This window comes from Vicugna pacos, chromosome 1 (genome assembly GCF_048564905.1).
Source record: "Vicugna pacos chromosome 1, VicPac4, whole genome shotgun sequence".
Taxonomy (NCBI): Eukaryota; Metazoa; Chordata; class Mammalia; order Artiodactyla; family Camelidae; genus Vicugna; species Vicugna pacos.
In genome coordinates this window covers 123,891,598-123,908,614 of record NC_132987.1, presented here as the reverse complement: position 1 = coordinate 123,908,614, position 17,017 = coordinate 123,891,598, and the positions used below count along the sequence as shown (strand labels likewise).

The 17,017-nt window shown below is 42.1% G+C and overlaps 1 protein-coding gene across 3 annotated transcripts in view; it reads right to left on the bottom strand.

The window, feature by feature from the left end:
• Positions 1-17,017, bottom strand: part of PCBP3 (poly(rC) binding protein 3) — a 193,883-nt gene that overhangs the window by 157,343 nt on the left and 19,523 nt on the right. For 2 of the 3 annotated variants that reach the window (XM_072970461.1, XM_072970477.1), the window contains exon 1: positions 14,355-14,471. The exons of the other annotated variant lie outside the window; for it this stretch is intronic. The gene's annotated coding sequence lies outside the window, so the exon portion shown is untranslated. Of the gene's footprint in view, positions 1-14,354; positions 14,472-17,017 lie in introns of those variants that run through there. 3 annotated transcript variants of the gene reach the window in all.

Genomic DNA, 17,017 nt, shown 5'->3' with positions numbered 1-17,017 from the left:
CCCTCATTCCACAGCCTCCAGGGGAGCTGAAACGCCCGTCCTCTCCAGAGCCGTCCTCATCCTTCCAAAGGGCCTGCCTCCCCGAAGCCCCACACCCTCCTCTGATGGCACGCAGCTGACACTTCGTGGAACTGAGGACACGCCTTGTGCCTCACGCTCCCACCCCAGGTGGATTACGTGCTGCTTAGACCACATGGAAACACGTCGCCTTATTTACAGCCTCAGCAGCCACCAGGACAGGGCTTTTTGGTAAATAATGTGTTGAGCTGAACTGCTAGCGTCACATCTCAAAGCGCCCACCTAGGAAGGCCTTCTGAAAGAGAAGGAGTTTGGGGCTCATTTGATGAAAGCCAGGGCCCCCATATGCCACAGGAAAAGAACGAGGAACCTCGGTGAGGACCCTGGTTTGCTGCAGTGACAGGATTAATTCCAGCGGAGCCCTGGGCCAGCAGTGTGGGAGCCAGAAGGCTGATGAGCTCACGGCTGAAGCGCTGGCAAGCAAGCCGGCTGTTGGCCCAGCCCCAAAAGAATGTGATGTGAACATTACCCACCATTAAGCTGACTCAGAGAACAAATGACTAAGTTTCCGATCATCAGCATTTGGGCTTGGCCAGTCTTCATCCTGATGCCACCTGAGTTTAATGCCTCGTGAGGGATGATTCCAGCCCAACTCAAAGGAAATGTCTCCGATATGGCGTGTGTGCTCTCAGCCAGTCTGGCCTCACGGCAGGGGAGGAGCGAGGAGCGTCTACTGCCTTTCTAATGCTCTGGCAGCCATTCTGAATCCTCTGTGAACCATCTCCTCCAAGATCCGGCCATAAAACAGGTGATTCTGTTTATAGGCGCTGTGCTATTTAAAGACCAGCTAGCTCATTATCGTCAAGTGTCACAGCCCTGCGCTGAACGTAGCAACTCAGACATGGCCACAAATGGAGGAAAATCTTCACACACCAAGGAAAAGAAAGATGGGAGAGGGACCTAAAACGGGCACAGTCACCTAATTCCTGCCTCTGACGCACCACAAACTAAGTCCCCAGGCAGGAGTGGCCAAGGCGCTTCCAAGTCACCCAAAGACTGACCATTCTGTGTGTGTGTGTGTGTGTGTGTGTGTGTGTGCAGGTGGACAGGGGGCTGAAACTCCGGAGAGTGACTTAACAAGCAAGAGGTGATGATGGTGTTCAGAAAGTAAGGCGAAGTTCAAGACGCCCTCCCTCCACTCGAGCAGAGATCTCAACCACACACCCCTCTTCCTGTTGGGCACAAACACCAACCTTAGTGACACCCAGTTTCTGGGAAGAGACAGGCATTAAGAGAGTTCACAGGCGCATGCAGCTTGTCATGTCGGGGATAAGAAGCCGGTTACCAACTCCATTTCTCCCAGCACAGATCTGGGGACAGGACCCACTCATGATCGCAGCAATGTTTACCCTGCAGGCACTTCTGCTCTGAGACAGGAGATCTAAACCAGGTAAGATTTCTCAGGAACCTGGGATTACTAACATTCTAGGTCAATGATGCCCCAAGGCCCCGCAAAATCCTGTCTTTTTATAACAATTCAATCATGTTTAACATATTCTAGGTAATAAATCAGAAATTGAATCTTAGGGTTTAAAATGTTTTCCTGATGGTCTGGGAGCTGAAAGGGAAATGAAGTGAAGCAGAAATCCCTACTCTCCAACTCCCTTTAGAAGAAGCTTGACTGTTCTTTCCATAAAAAGCCCTGGCCCCAGCCCAGAGTTACCACCCAGGGAGAGGTGCCGAGGCAGAGCTGGGTGAGCACAGGGCACCCCTCTACAGCCCAGGCTCATGGGCCCATGTCCAGGCTCCCCCCACCAACGAGGATGACCACCTGGGGCTGAGAGGCCTGCCTCTTGCTGTTCCTCCACTGGTCCCCGCCCACCAGTTCTGCTCCCCGACACCAGACAGTGAAACAGGCACTTCCGTCCAGGGGATCTAACCCGCCAGACCACTCTGGGACAGCCCGAGGGTCACTGCCCCTCCTCAGCCACCACCTCGCTCCAGCACAGAGCCCTTCTGCAGAGCTGCTGCTGCTGCAGCGAGACACATTCCCATCTCCTCCGCCTTCTATCTTCTAAGGCAGCTTTTCAGTTGAGAGCTTGTCCTAACAACCTTCTCTCCCTCGTAAATTACTGGAGAAGAAAAACCCTTAGCAGAGAAAGAAGAACATCTGTAAGACCTTTGGTCTCCCTCTAGCACAGAGGTCTACACCCCACTAATGACGCTGGTGCTCATCAATGCTGTGGGGTAACTGGATGACCTGGGTTAGATTCTCCATTTCACAGCGGAATCGCCTGTTCGGCTTTTATCTTTTTCTTTTGTTTTTTAACAGACGTGTGTCTTTATTTCCTTATCGCACAGATGAAGCTGGCTGGGTTGGCTGCTTTGGTAGGGCTTTTGTCTTGAAATTCAAATTCTGATGTCAATTTCTAAAAATCATTTACAATATTAAAGTTGAACTGAATCTCCCGGTTTCTATCCAATGTCCGTCTTGCAGTTGAACCTGCTTTCCTATTAGCATTCACCTAAAAACAAAGAAACAAACAACCGAAGAGCGCAGTCTGCTCTCTGACTCAGTGTGGGTGACTCACAGCGTCTCGGAGGGTCACTAAGGCTCTTCACCAAAACCACCCGCGTTTCCACTCAAGCACCACAGTGTATTTCACTGGGTCAGTGGCTCTCAAAACTTTCTGGACCCCTTTCTTGCCTCAAATTATTTTTGAAGTGGATTCTATTTATTGAAATTTACTTGCAATTAACACAGAGAGACTTCAAAATTATTTAGTCATTCATTTACAATGAATAGTAAACCCATTACATAATTACAAAAATAACACTTTTTAATAAAAATAATCATATTTTCCAAACAAAAATAAATTAGTAAGAAGAATTTCTGGAACTCTTTAATGTCAGGATTAATAGAAGACAGCTAGATTGTCATACCTGCTTCTGCATTCAGTCTGTTGTGAAACACTGTTTAGATTAAAGTATATGAAAAAAACCCATCTTCACACAGACATGTGGCTGGAAACAGGAGTATTTCGTAGGTTTGTCAGATCATCATGGATATTATTTGATAAGACATCAAAATTTGACAGGTGGTCATTTCTTAAAGGTTATCTGCAACATGGTATCTGAAACTCCATCAATAAACTTATTTGCATTAAAACCCGTCATCAGGCAGAAGGTGCCGCTCAGGGGCAGAGCGCGTGCGTAGTGTGCCCGAGGTCCTGGGTTCAGTCTCCAGTGCCTCCATTAAAAATAAACAAAAGTTTTTTTAAAAAACAACAAAAACCCATTAACTCTCCATCTTGCACCGTAAGCAGATACCTCACCCACGCAAGATCGCCGTGACAACGTGCACTAGTCGTCCGGGGAAGCAGGGCCCACCGAGTTACGCGGGTCATCCAAATGCTAACACATTTCAAAATGTAATGTCAAGAATCACGTTTGTTATTATCCCAGCTGAGTTCATCAGAAACATCTGTAAGTTCTGGGATGCTGTCAAGTTCACCATGGCAGACACAAGGTTTCAAAATTCTAATTATTGACCAAAAACAAGTTTTGTCAGTTGCAGCAAATACCAGCAGTTATTTCCTTTGAAGTAACAGGCTCACTCAGTTCCATGTTCAGACACTGCCAAAAATGCAAGTCTGAATAACCACGGTTCGTCTGTCAGTTCCTCTTTACAGGAAAAACAGGCCCCCGTGAGAAGCGGAGTAGTGCAGCCCCCGATCCCAAAAAGGCACAAATGCTTTTCCTCGAAACAATCGTGATGCCATCTGCAGACGTGCACTATGCACACCTCCACGTCTGTCTCTCCGACTATTAAAAAGACATGCACTCAAGGGCCGAGATTTAATCAAATTCATAATTCTGATGGCTTCATCAAGGACATTTTTAAAGGACGTTGGCTTTTTGGGGACAAGCAGCGGGTGGTGAAGGGCACTTCCACCATGAGTCTGGGCTGTGCCGATGTCAGGCCCCAGCAGGTTTGCCCACCGGCGCTTTTGTGCCGTCGGCTCAGACGTCAACACAGTGAGACAGGAAATCACACCCAGGTACCACTGTGAAAACAGTTCTGACCCCCTGAAAGGGTACCAAAGAGCCCCAAGGGTCCACAGACCACAAGTTTCACTGTCCTTTCGGGGGTGTCAGAGGGCCAGCGAGGGGGTCGGAGTCTCAGGTCTGCCTTCGCTGGCGAAGCAACACGCCAATGGCGCCCTGAGCCTGAGCCGGGCCATCGCCGAGCCCGGGGACTGCTCACCAGGGCCTTGCCCTCAGGGGAGTTTAGCCCACTGTTCAGTAGGCACTGGTGATCCCCTTTCCACTCAATACTCCAGTCTGTCTGTGCCTGATGCGTGCTGCAAATAACAGTGTTGGGGCCTTGCCTGCGGGTTCCCTTGGTGGAGCCCAGCTGAGCCTGGGCCTATCTGTAGGGTTTCACCCACCTGAACAAGAGCTGACAGCGGGCAGACAGCCCTGCCGGGGACCGCGACCTCAGCGGAGATGAAGCACAGGGACTCTGACACAGCCTGTTGCGTGCTCACTGAGCTGACCCCACGCCTCCTGCTCCAGGCATGCACTTCTGGGTGTGAAGGAAGGCAGGCCTGACAGCCAGGCTATCCTCAGCAAGTCCAGCAGAGCACAGGGCCTCCCCGCCACCACCTTCTGTTCTCCGGATGGGAGAGGCTCTTGGGCTGCAGAGTGCTGGGCTGTGCCTCCAGGGCTTGCCTCTAGGGCCAGGAAAAGTTGTGCCAGAGGATGCAGATGTCCAGAGCAAGAGAAAGAGAAAGAAATGACAGGCACCATGCGAGGTGTATCCAAGAGCAAGAAGCCCCTTGGAGCCAGTGTGCTGGGGACAGGGGTGCTGTGTCCCCAGGAGCTGGAGCCCAGCTTCCGGAGCTGCAGAAAGCAGGGAATTGAGGTGGCAGAAGCCAGGGTCACAGTCCCTTGTGGGGACCAGCAGTCCACCTGTCATCTGAGTAGTAAAATAACTACTACACCTCTGTCAGTATCCATCTCTATGCTAAGCACATGGACAATACATGAATTTGAAAAAACCATTAAATGGAAACTTCCAGCTTCCTACGTGGACCTAGAGCAGTACCGCTACCTCAAGATTAACAGTTCTCAGTAAGCAAAACAATCTACTTCATTACTGTCTGTTTAATTAATGAGGTAACTAATCAAGTCTCGGAAATTGAGCAACAGTTTAATCATAAAGGGTTATGGAAGACCTCAGTAAGAAATATGGTTCTATTACAAAATCTCATCTGCTTAAAATTCCATGAAAACTCAAACCTTCGGTCTGGGACACTAACTATTACTCCGATTACTAACTGTGTCGCACAACAGATAACTGTAAACTGCACTTGGAATGAAGCGTCACCACTCTGGTCTGTTCCTTATTTGCTTAAGGACAATTATGAATAGAGCTCAGGACTCTCTAGAAAAGCACCCAACTCAGTGAAAGTCAGAGGGACGTGCTCGCTGGGCCCTCCTCGCGCTGCGATGCTCTAAGCTTCCACGGTTGGCTTGGGTGCATTACAGTAGGAACGCTCGGACTTAGAGGAAGAACCTAGTGTGCCAGTAAATTATTTATCCCCCAAAGCACTTCAGGATGAAATAATAATGCCTTTGCCACCCAGAGAGCTTTACTAAGGAACATGTTTGCATGCCAACCATCTCATTTCACTTCCACAAGAGAATTCCCCACGAGAATACAGGCCAGGTACCCACATCCCCCTGGCTTCAAAGCAGAAGCCGACTCAGAGCAAGGGGAGGGCCCCAGGCTTCAGCTACCACAGGCCAAAGAGGAGTGCCCGTGGGTTCTACATCACTGCAATGTGGGTTCATAGTGGCTTTCTGCACTGAGTTTCTCTCATTTATACCCCAATTTAGTCCCCAAAACAGAAGTGTCTAATTTTTCTTCTTATAGGAAATCAGAAAACGCTTTTTTAAAAGTGGGGGAGGGGATAGCTCAGTGGTAGAGCATGTGCTGAGCAGGCACAAGGTCCTGGGTTCAATCCCCAGTACCTCCAGTAAACAAACAAACAAACAAACATACATACCTAATTTCCTCCCCCCAGAAATAAACAGGAGAAAGACAGAAGGAAGGAAGGAAAGAAGGAAGGAAAGAAAGAAAGAAAGAAAGAAAGAAAGAAAGAAAGAAAGAAAGAAAGAAAGAAAGAAAGAAAGGAAGGAAGGAAGGAAGGAAGGAAGGAAAGAAGGAATAGAGAGAGAAAGGGAGAAAGAAAAGAAAGAAAGGAAGAGAGAGAGAAAGGACGGGAGGAAGGAAGGAAGGAAGGGAGTAGCTTGATGTTTCCAGCGTGAGCAGAGCCGCCAACAAGAATGAGGGCCCAGCAACACCACACCCTTGTAACGTCTGCCTAGAAAAGTGGCCACCGACGTAGGGCTTCACATCCAAGCGGTGGAGAAACAGAGAAATAGAAAATGCTTCAAATAGTCCCCAAAGAAAGAGTTTAGGTCAGAAATTTTCCTCTTCTAAATTCTCTATCATTAAATGCATATTTCAACAGGGATGAATTAAGACACGAATGGACTCTTTGAAGAGGGGTGATGACATAATAAAAACTGTTGTCAGGCAGCTGGTAACGAGGAAGCCCTACCGTCCGCATGGCGAAGCGGTCGGGAAGCAGTCCAGGGATCATCTGAAGGCACCCCACACTCAGGCCCAGCCCCCAGCTCGGGGAGAGGAGGACAAGACGTGCCAGCAGCCCGGGTGACTGGTACTCACTTTGCCTAAACAGCCATCACAGCAAGAGAAGGGCTTAGGTAAAAACAGGCCACCTTGAGAGGCAGGAAAGCATCAAGAGACAGGCCAGAAACACGGGGCTCACCTAGCCTTCCTCTTCTGCACCCCGAGAGTAAGATGGAAGGCTGAAACTGTTCTGAGAAGCAAAGGCCTGAGAAGACTCCTTGATTAGAGGGTTCAGCTGTGCACACAGACTAGTTTACAGGCTTTCTCTCCCACCCAGAGCCATGCCTTCAAGATACCCTCAGTACAAAGAGAGAGGCAGTCACAAAAAAGCAAACACACTGAAGCAGGCCAGAGGTTCATGTTCAGGAAAGAACTTGGGGTGTAACAACTGGCACATGAAACACTGAAAGCAAACAGATCAGAAGCTACTAGAATTTGGGGAGAATTCTACTGCCAAAGAAACCTGAGCCTAAAATAAGTCAGTGACTGTCAACACTGCCAGGCCTCCAAATTCCACAAGCTGGAAGCAAGTTATGGGATCTGTGCAGGCCCCACACTTCAAGGAAGATGCTCTCCCCAAGGTCCCAGGCAGCAGCGTGCACGGAGGACAAAGCACAAGGAGAAGGCGCCCAGGGTCGGGGCGAGGAGTCCGGGAGACAAGAGCCAGGAGTTCTTCCCTGGGCAGAGGTGAGAGAATCAGACTGGGCCACAGTAGAGCCAGGATGGAGCGAGCAAGACCACGTCATCATCATCATCAGAGCACAAACAGAATATAACCTCGACTAAGCCACAGAACACCAGCCATGGCCGTCTCGGGCTAACACGAGTGAGGGCTGCTTCCTTACTAGTCCCTGCACTGGCCTCGCCCCAGACCCCTCCCCCACCACCGCCTATAGATAAGCTTTGTTAAGGTGCTCATTCATGGAAGAGGATATAGCTCAGGCGGTAGAGCGAATGCTTAGCAAGCACAAGGCTGATGTTCATCTTCCACCCCTCCTCTTTCAAATGGAAGGGTTTTTTTCATTGCAACTGTCAATGGCGGGGCTCCACTATCGTACAGTGTGAGCAGCAGCAGATAACCTGTGTGTTAGTTCAGTCACCAAACCTCAAAAGTCATATCTAGATGTGATTGTCTCCCTAGGGAGGACGAGTGTAAGATAGCTGTGCAAGAAGAATGTGCACAGGTATTTCAGGGTCAAGAGGAAGGACTGAGGGAGAGGTGCCCGTCCACCAAACAGACTGGCAGCTGCCAGCTACGTACTATACTTTGCCCATCTTGCACTTGAACTAGGCAGGGCCATGTGACCACATCTCCCAGCGGAACGTACACAGTTGTACATGTCATGTCCAGGCCAACATGAGTGAGAAGCGTGTGTGCCTCCTCCACACTGTACTCCCCACCTGCCAGCTGGACAAAAAGGCAGTTCAGGCCCTAGACAAGTTTACCACCCTAGCAGATGGCAGGACCAGAGCGGCCAAGAGCTAGGCCCAAATCACAGGCAGAGGAAAGTTGCTCACTGAGCATCCTCGGCCTCCTCGGCCTGACCCTGGGGGGCTCCTCCTTGTCCCGCTGTGTGAAGGAGAAGGAAATCTCCTGTGTAAGGTCCTGACAGCTGGGCGTTTTTACAGATGCTGAGGTTACCCAAAATAATCCAGAAACTGGGGGCTAGAGGCACAAAGGAAAACAGTGAATCAGACTCTGAGAAACCAGCCTCCAACTTGTGTTGAAAGCACAAAGAGATAAACCCTGAAAGTGGAGAAGTCCAGCCAAGCAAGCCAGCCCAACCACATCTTGCAGCTTGTTTTGCTCACCTGCCTGGGCTCAGGCCTCCACTGGGGTTAAGGTGGCTTCTTTACGAATAAAGAACCCTAGAGATGACAAATTAAAGCCTGTCCAAAAGAGAGACAAATCCTCCTAGGTCTCGGATGAGTCCTCAGAATAACTCTGCAAATACAACGTCTAGCGCACAAAGAAATCAGACGCCGTCAGCAAGAAACAGCAGAAGTCACAGAAAACAAGAACAGAGCCACAAAGACATGAATGAGAAGTCAGAAATATCCAACATGGACTATCAAAAACTACACTTGCAATACACAGAAACAAACAACCACGCTAAAAAAATAGGCAAAAGACTTGAATAGACATGTCTCTAAAGAAGATACACCAATGACCAATAAGTACATAAAATAATGTGCAGCATTACTCACCATAAGGGAGATGCTAATCAAAGCCACAGTGAAGTATCATTTCATACTACTAGGACACAGCAAAGAGGCAGAAAATAACAAGTGTTGGTGAGGATGTGAAGAAACTGGAATCCCATACATTGCTGGTGAGAATGTAAAATGGTGCAGCTGTGGTGGAAAACAGTATGGTGGTTCTTAAAAAGTTAAACATTTAATTATCATATGATCCAGCAACTCCATTTCTGAAAATATGCCCCAAAGAATTGAAAGCAGGGACTCAAACAGATATCTTACAACTATGTTTAACAGCATACCCATTATAACCAAAAGACAGAAGCAACAGAAGCGTCCACTGACAGATGAATGGATAAATAAACTGGGTTTTCCACGAGTGGATATTATTCAAGTTTAAAAAGGAAGGAAATCCTGATACATGCTACAAGTATGAACCTTGAAGATGCTATGCTAAGTGAAAGAAGCCAGTCACAAAAGGACAAAACTGTATGATTCCACTTCTGTGAGGAACACAGAGAAGTCAAATTCATAGAGACAGAAAGTAGAAGGGTAGTTCTACTGGGGACTGGGACTGGGAGATGGGATTATTGTGTAATGGGGATGGAGTTTTAATTTTGCAAGATGAAAAAAGTTCCGGAGTTGAATGGTGGTGATGGTTGCACAACAATGTGAATATACTTAATACCTCAGAACTGTATACTTAAAATGGTAAATCTTATATTATATATGTTTTACTGTAAGAAAAAAACACTATATTCTGTGGGAAGGAGTGTCTCAGTTTCTCAAAAAATTAAATCTAAAAGTGCCATATGATCCAGCAATTCCACTTTTAGAAATATACCCAAAAGAGCTGAAAATAGGATCTCAAAGAGATATTTGTACACCCATATTCATAGCCGTATTTTTCACAATGGCTAAAATGTGGAAGCAATCCCAGTGTCGACTGACAAACTAAATGGATAAGCAAATTGTGGTATATACATACAATGGAATAGTATTCAGCTTAAAAAGAGGAAGGAATTTCTAATGTGCTACGTGGATGAACCTTGAGGACATTATGCTAAGTAAATGAAACAAGCCAGTCACAGAAAGATAAATACTATATGATTCCACTTAAATGAGGTACACAGAGTATCTCAGAAATCACAGAGAGAATGTAGAATCAATCAAAGGTGGCTGTAGGGACCGAGAAAAGTAGAAGTGAGGAATTATTGTTAATTAGGCACAGACTTTCCATTTCATGAGATGAAAAGAACTATGCAGATGGATGGTGGTGATTTGTCCACAATGTTATGAATTTATTATCACTAAATGGTACATTTTAAATGGTTAAGGTGTTAAATTGTATGTTATGTATATTTCACTACAATAAAAAAAAAACTAGAAAAAACAAAAACCACTACACTTGCTATGGTCAAAAACACAAATGAGAGATTAGGAGCTATGAAAAGTAACTTAATTTAAAATTTTTTTTAATTTAAAACTGAAAATTTTAAAAATCATGAATCAGTTTTAAAGCAGGTTAGGTACTACTGAAGAGACAACTGGCAACTGAAAACTGGGTCAGAAGAAAATGTTCCAACTAAAGCAGGGAGAGACCAACACCTGGGAAATACAAAAGACAGGGCACAAGGACACATGGTAAGAAACACACATCTCATTAGAGTCCTAGAAGGACAGAAGACAGAAAATGAGGCAAAAGCAAAACCGGAAGATAAAGGGAGTGAATTTTTGAGACTTGTGAAAGACATCATGCCATAGATACAAGAAGTCAACATACTTGTGTGCAGATGCATGGAATTAGTCAAACTATACAAACCTAAGGTCAATGAGAAAACACTTTAAAAGCAATAGGAGATCACCTCCAGAGAAATAGCAATTATGTTGACTACTGACTCCTGAACAGGAAAAAAAAAGCCAGATACAGTGGAAGGATATCTTTAGTGTGCTGAAAGAAAGTAATGTCAACATAAAATTCAACATACAGGAAAAAAATTCTTTTAAGAATAAAGGTGATATACAGTGGAATATTACTCGGCCATAAAAAAGAATGAAATAATGCCATTTGCAACAACATGGATGGACCTAGAGTTTATCATACAAGTGAAGTCAGACAAAGATAAAAATCATATATCACTTATATGTGGAATCTAAAAAAATGATACAAATGAACTTATTTACAAACAAAAGTAGACTCATAGACATAGAAAACAAACATATGGGTACCAAAGTGGAAAGAGAAGAAGGAACAAATTGGCAATTTGGGATTTACAGACACACACTACTATATATAAAATACATAAACAACAAGGCCTTACTATATAGCACAGGGAACTATATTCAATGTCTTGTAATAACTTATAATGAAAAAGAATCTGAAATAGAATATATAAATATGTGTACATATGTGTATACATATATCACCAAGTCACTTTGCTGTACACCTGAAACATTGTAAATCAAACATATTTCAAAAAAAAAACAATAAAGATAGTGAAATCATAGTGAAAACCAGCAACCTGGCAGCCACAGAAGTGGACAGAACAGAGCTGGAACTCCTTCAAAGTCCTATTCCCAGAGAACCATCATTATTTGACACAGTTAATGGGCTCCACTGGCAAGGCTGTCTTTGACCTGAGTCAGAGCTTGCCCAATGAGAAAAGCATTTTCCTTAGAGGTATACATCAAAACAATTAGAGGCAATTGTTTAATTTTGTAACTACCTGAGACAGTGTATAACCATTGGGGCAAATACCTTAACCCAAAAACTTAAAAGGAAAAGCTGGAGAATGAGCCGCCTATAGGTGATTTGAAAAGCTCCAATATATTCCTAGAAATCTAGAAAGCCACATCCCATACAGAGAGCTGTGCACATACCCATGATTGTGTGATTGCCCAGGAAAGACTGAGATAGCTGTAAGTGCTCACACTGGGCTGACTTTGAGGCTCTGAACAAGCAGGATGTGAAGACTGAGACAGAGATGTAAACTGCCTGATTAAATGTTGAAGCATGCCCCCAGTACACACACAGAGCCCCTCGAGAAAGATTAGGAGACTTATTAACTCCTAGTGTTTAAGGAAGTCTCTGTCCAATTATTGGCTGACCAGTAAACTAACCAAACCAAGACATCAGTGGAAATACATGACAAAGAACACAGATTTTACAGAGTTAGTGCAGGAAGTCACTGAACGAACAAATAAAAACTACTACAACAAGCAGCAGCAACAACAAATACTCCAGACTTATAGATTTTCAGAGTTGACATATATATTATTTAAATGTTGGTTTTCAACAAATCATTATAAACAATACCAAAAAAAAAAACCCTCTAAGAGAATATGGTCAATATACAGGGAAAAAAAGCAATCAACAGAAATTACCCCTGAGGAAGCCCTATTGTTGGACTTACGAGCCAAAGACTACACATATAACCTATTTTAAATATGTTAAAGAACTAAAGAAAACCAGGTCAAAAGGATTAAAGGTGACAATGATGTCTGACCAAATAGAGACTATTACTAAAGAGACAGAAACTTTTTTTTAAAAAGGAACCAAATAAAAATTCTGGAGCTGAAAAGTACAACTACTGAAATGACATATTTATTAGAGGGATTCAACAGCATATTTGAGCAGCAAGAAAAGAACTGGCAAACTTGAAGCTAGGTCAACTGAAATTTTCCAATCTAATGAACAGAAAGCAAAATATAAGAATAAAAATGAACAGAGGAGTTGTGCCCAATCCCTCTCCCCTAATACAAAACCCCATTGTAGTAATCCCCTTGAACAATGTCTTCCTCACAAAAAAATTTAAAAAGAACAGAGCATCAGGGACACCATCAATCATGCCAACATATGCATAAAAAACTTCTCAGAAGGAGAGAAGAGACAGAAAGGGGTAAAGTGAGTATCTGAATAGATAATAGCTATTTGATTTAAAAAGAAACTACAAATCCAAGAAGATCAATAAACTCTAAGGATAACTCCAAGATATCTACACATATACACATCACACCCAAACTATCAGAAGACAAAGACAAAGAGAACCTTCAAAGCAGCAAGAAAAGCAACTCACCATGCAAAAGGGATCCTCAATTAAAGCAACAGCCTATTTCTCATCAGAACCCATACAGGCTAGAAGGTTGTGGGCTGACATATTCAAAGTTATAAAAGAAAAAACTGTCAAACAAGAATTCTATATTCAGCAAAATTATCCTTCAACAGCAAAGAAAAATTAAGATATTCTCAGATAACAAAATTGACAGAATATTTCACTAGAAAACTTGCCCTAAAAAATACTAAAAGGAGCTCTTCAGGCTAAAATAAAATGACACTAGATAGTACTTCAAATCTGGTGAAAATAAACACCAGTAAAGGTAACTTCAGAAGTAAGTATAAAAGACAATATAAATGCAATGTTTGCAACTTTTTTCTCCTATATGAAATAAAGATACCTGCAAAAGGCAATAATAATAAATTTGTGTTGACATGCACAGAATGTATAAAGATGTACTTTGTAGAGCAGTAACAGTACAGGGAGAGGGGGAATAGAGATGTACAGAAGCAAAGTTTTTACATACTATTGAAATTAAAGTGGTATTAATCCAAAGTAAATTGTTATAAATTGTTAATAGTGAGAAACTCCAGGCAACCCCTAAGAATACGACTAACAAAAAAATGGTAAAAGAAATGACAAGGGAATGAAAAGAGAACACTAGAAAATATCTATTTAACACAAAAGAAGGTAGTAACAGAGAACAGAAAACAAAAAAGACATGACGTAAAAAAAAAATAGCAAATGACAAGAATAAATCCCACCTTATCAAAATTGCACCAAATGTAAATGCATTATACTTTGCAATTTAAAGGCAGAAATTGTGTTAATGGATTTTTTTTTCAGTGTGACCCAAATATATGCAGTATACAAGAGACATTCTTAAATTCAAAGGGACAAACAGAATGAAAGTGAAAGGATGACTAAATATATAGCTTGTAACAGTAACTAAACAAGAGCTGGAGTGCCTATACTAATATCAGACCAAATGGTCTCTGAGACAAAAATTGTTACTAGAGACAAAGAAAGAACACTTTACAATGATAAGAGTCAAATCAACAAGAAGATAGAACAATTATACACGTATGTACCTAATAACAGAGCCCCAGAATGCATAAAACGACATTAAGAGAAATGAATGGACAATTAGACAATTCAACAATAAGAGTTGGAGACGTCAATATTCCATTTTCGATACAAAATGAAAAACAAGACAAGACCAGCAAGGAAATAGAAGATTTTAACAACTATGAAACATTACACCTAACATGTATCTATAGAACTATCCATTCAAAAAACACAAAACATTATTTTTTATTTTATTTGTTAGTTAGAAACAACAGAAATGTATTGCTTACATTTCCAGAGGCTGAAAAGTCCAAGATCAAGGTGCCAGCATGGTTGCCTTCTGGTGAGGGCCCTTCCACATTCACAGCCAGTGCCTTCTTGCAGTGTGCTCCGTGATGGAATAGCCCAGGGACCTCTCTGGAACCTCTAAGGCAGAGAGTCCCTTTGTGAAGGTTCCGACACCATGACCTAAGCACCTCCCAAAGGCTCAACTACTAACATTATAATTTAGGGGAATAGGAGTCTATCTTCCTCTATTTTAATTTTAGTTGATTTAAAATATTATGTTAGTTTTAGGTATACAAAACCGAGATACATAATACTCCACTTAGTTATTGTAAAATATTGTTATACAATATAGCCTTGTAGCTTACTTATTCATTTTATATGAAATTTGTACCTGTTAATCCCCTTTTATTTATTTTGCTTTTGTTTCCTTTGCTTTAGGAGACAGATTCAAATATATATATATATATTGCAATATTTTATGTCAAAGAATGTTCTGCCTGTGTATTCTTTGAGGAGCTTTATAGTTTGGGGTCTTTATTTTAGGTCTTTAACCCATTTTGAATTTATTTTTGTTTATGATGTGAGGTAATGTTCTAATTTCATTCTTCTATATGTAGCTGTCCAGTTTTCCCAACATGACTTTTTAAAGAGACTGTATCTTTTCTCCATTATATATTCTTGCCTCCATTGTCATGTATTAATTGACTAAAAGTGTGTGCATTTATTTCTGGGCTTTCTAACCTCTTACACTGATCCATGTGTCTGTTTTTGTGCCAGTTCTATATTATTTTTATTACCGTACCTTTGTAGTATAGTCTGAAGTCAGGGAGCATGACACTTTCAGCTCTGTTCTTTCTCAAGATTGTTTTGGCTATTTAGGGTCTGTCTTGTTTCCTTACAAATTTTAGATTTATTTGTTCTACCTCTGTGAACACTGCCATGAGTATTTTGATACAGATTCCACTGAATCGGTAGACTGTGTTAGGTAGTATGGGCATTTTAACAAGATTAATTCTTCCAACTCATGAACGTGGTATACCTATCTGTTTCTGTCATCTTCAATGTCTTTCATCGGTGTCTTATAGTTTTCTGAGTACAGATTTTTACCTCCATAGTTAAATTTATTCCTAGTTGTTTTATTATTTTTGATGAGATTGCAAATGGGACTGTTCCCTTAATTTCTTTCTGGTAGTTTATTGTGAGTGTACAGAAATGCAACATATTTTTGTGTGTTAATTTTACATACTGGAACTTCATCAAATTCAGCTCTAGTAGTGATTAGCTCTAGCACTTTTTTGGTGACAACTTTAGGATTTCCTACATATACTATTATGTCATCTGCAAAAGTGACAGTTTTGCTTCTTCCCTTCCAATTTAGATTCCTTTTATTTCTTTTTCTTATCTAATTGTTGAGCCTGTAACTTCCAATACTGTGTTGAATAAAACTGGCAAGAGTGGGCATCCTTGTCTTGTTCCTGATATTAGAGAAAATGCTTTCAGCTTTTCACTGATGAGTATTATGTTAGCGGTGGGCTTGCCATATATGATCTTTATTATGCTGAAGTACGTTCCCACCCACTATCCCTACTTTGTAGAGAGCTTTTATCATAAATGGATGTTGAATTTTATTAAAATGCTTTTTCTGCATTTATTGAGATGGTCATACAATTTTTATTTTCAATTTGTTAATGTGGTATATCACACTGACTGATTTGCAAATGTTGAACCATCCTTGCATCCATGGGATAAATCCTACTTGATCATGGTGTATCATCCTTTTAATGTTTTGGTGGATTTGCTAATATTGTATGACAAGTATTTTTGCATCTATGTTCATAAGTGATATTGGACTATAATTTTCTTGTGATATCTTTGTCTGATTTTGGTATCAGGGTGATGCTGACTTCATTGAATGAGTTTGGAAATACTCCTTCCTCTGCAACTTTGTGGAATAGTTTTAGAATGACAGGTGCTAACTCTTCACTAGATATTTGGTAGAATTCACATGTGAGGCCATCTGGTCCTGGACTTTCGTTTGTTGAAAGTTTTCCTAATTACTGATTCAATTTCATTACTGGCAATAGATCTGTTATATTTTCTATTTCTTCCTGGTTCAATCTTGGGAGGTTGTACATTTCGAGGGATTTTTCCATTTCTTCTGCATTGTCCAACTGATTGGCATATAGTTGTTTGTAATAATCCCTTATGATCCTTTGTATTTCTGTGGTGTCAGTTGCAACTTCTCCTTTTTCATTTCTGATTTTATCAATTTGGACTCTCTTTTTTTCTTGATAAGTCTGACTAAAGGTTTATCAATTTTCTTTATCTTTTCCAACTACCAGTTATTTCATTGATCTTTTCTATTGTTTTGCTAGTCTCTGTCTCATACATTTCTGCTCTGATCTTTATGATTTCTTTCCTTCTAATAACTCTGGATTTTGTTCATTCTTTTTCTAGTTCCTTTAGGTTGTTGCTTTGAGAGTTTTCTTGTTTCCTGATATAGGCTTGTACCACTATATACTTTCCTCTTAGAACAGCTTTTGCTGTGTCCCATAGCTCTTGGATCATTGTGTTTTCATTTTCATTTGTCTCCAGGTATTTTCTGACATCTTCTCTGACTTCTTAAGTAATCCATTGGGTGTCAATTACCATATTGTTTAGCCTC